This window comes from Nicotiana tomentosiformis, chromosome 2 (assembly GCF_000390325.3).
Source record: "Nicotiana tomentosiformis chromosome 2, ASM39032v3, whole genome shotgun sequence".
NCBI classification, from domain to species: Eukaryota; Viridiplantae; Streptophyta; class Magnoliopsida; order Solanales; family Solanaceae; genus Nicotiana; species Nicotiana tomentosiformis.
The window spans coordinates 56639017-56640968 of NC_090813.1; the positions used below are offsets into that span (position 1 = coordinate 56639017).

The window sequence follows — 1952 nt, forward strand, 5'->3', positions numbered from 1 at the left end:
GTCTTGGGTGTTACAGGTGCATACCTTGAAACTTCTCAAGAACTGGTGAATTGTTTGAAACATTATCGGATCATGAGAAAGCTTTCAAGGCATTAAATCGTGCAAACAAGAAGGACAAACGACAGCAGAACTCAAAAGAACAAATCGAACTAGACATGGGTGACGTAATAGACAACCCAAACAACAGAAACAATGGGAATGACCCGACAATCAGGGTGTGGCACCTCTTGTGCCAGAAGTGGCCTTGTATGATTGGACACAATCCACCACTGAAAATCTGGCAACCGCAATTGCAGTCCCTTAGATACAAGCGGAGTCATTTCAAATCACAAACAACAAGCTACATCTGCTACAGAACAAGGGACTGTTCTCCGGGTCTTACATTGAAGATCCACAATAGCATCTGAAAAACTTTTTGTCAATTTATGTCACTCAAAGGCAACCAAATGTGACACTGGAAGCAATTAGACTATTATTGTTTCTATTCTCAGTGACTAGAGAAGTTCAGACTTGGATCAATTCGCTCCCCACAATAGCTGGTTTCTGCCAAGCAAGTTGATGAGATATTGAGCTTCAGGCAGAAACTAGCTGAAACAGTACAAGAAACGTAGGAGAGGTTCAAAGGGATGCTAGTTAAGTGTCCACATCATGGCATTCCAGATCAGATGTTGGGATAAAGGTTTTACATGGGATTGGCAGATAGCTTGAAGGCCAACGTTGATGCTTCAGCAGATGGAGCATTTTTGAGCAAATCATTTGGAGAGTGTAAGGTCCTGCTAGATAAAATGGCTCAAAACTCAGGATGGATGACAAGAGACACTACAATCGCCCCTGTAGTTCACTTAGTAGCTTTGGACCCAAACAACTCCATAGACGAGAATATGGCTATGCTGATGACGCAAATGAGTATCCTCACTAAGAAGATTGATGAATCAGGCCAAAAGCAGGTACACATAGTTGACACGACTAATAGGGTCTTATGTACACCATGCATTAACCAAGCATATGTGTGCTCGTAGAGTGGTGAAAGTGACAACCATAACTATCAGGAGAATATGAACTATGTGGGAAACTATGGAGGCCAAAGACAAGGTGGTCAGACTTGGGGACAACAGAATCAACAATATAGGCCAGCACAACAGCAGTACATTAATAGCAACAATCCTGGAGCTATGCGACCACAGGGTCAAGTCATGTCTTACCAAAGGCAACAAGGATACAATCAGCAAAATCAACAGCTAGCTTATCAATAGCCTCAACAACAACAAATAATGAGACAAGATGATTGGTTGTCTGAAATTAAAGGGATGCTGCAACAACTTATTGGGTCCAATGGAAAAATGCAAGAGAAGGTTGAAGCACATAACTCGGCGATAAAAGGAATTGAGATTCAATTAGGGCAGATATCTAGGGCTCTGAATAATTGTCCCCAAGGGACGTTACCTGTGGACACACATGTCAATCTAAAAGAGTAGGGCCCAAAGTAGATTATGGCTGTGAGTCTACGAAATGGTAGAGATCTTAATCTAGAGCAAGAAATTGCTTGCGAAAGCCAACCAACTGAGATACTTGTGCCAGTACCAATTGAGGTAGACTATTCAACGGGGTTAACAAAGGTAACAGTACAACATGCACACGAGGAAACAAGCAAAGAAAAAGAGGTTGCAAAGGAGACTGAGAAAGTGCAAGAGAAGGCATCAGAAAAAGTGTCGGAGCAAGATCTAACTCAAGTCACAGGAAGGAAGCGACCTCCAGCACCCTTCTCGCAGAGGTTAGCTAAATATCAGAAGGATGAACAGTACAAAAAATTCATGGAAATGAACAAAATAGAAGATTGGCATATTATCAACACAAATCCTGAACAGATAAGGCTCGTCCCAAAAGTACATACGAAAATCATAGAAGAATGTTTTCTTTTGTATAGAGTATAGGTCATGGGGGAAAATACCGCT

At 41.7% G+C, this 1952-nt stretch overlaps 1 non-coding gene across 1 annotated transcript; it reads right to left on the minus strand.

Annotated features, from left to right (window-relative positions):
- Positions 1-548: 548 nt before the first annotated feature.
- Positions 549-655, minus strand: LOC117274347 (small nucleolar RNA R71). The gene has a single exon (XR_004504460.1). It is a non-coding gene; the product is annotated as a small nucleolar RNA R71 (small nucleolar RNA).
- Between the last annotated feature and the right edge of the window lie 1297 nt (positions 656-1952).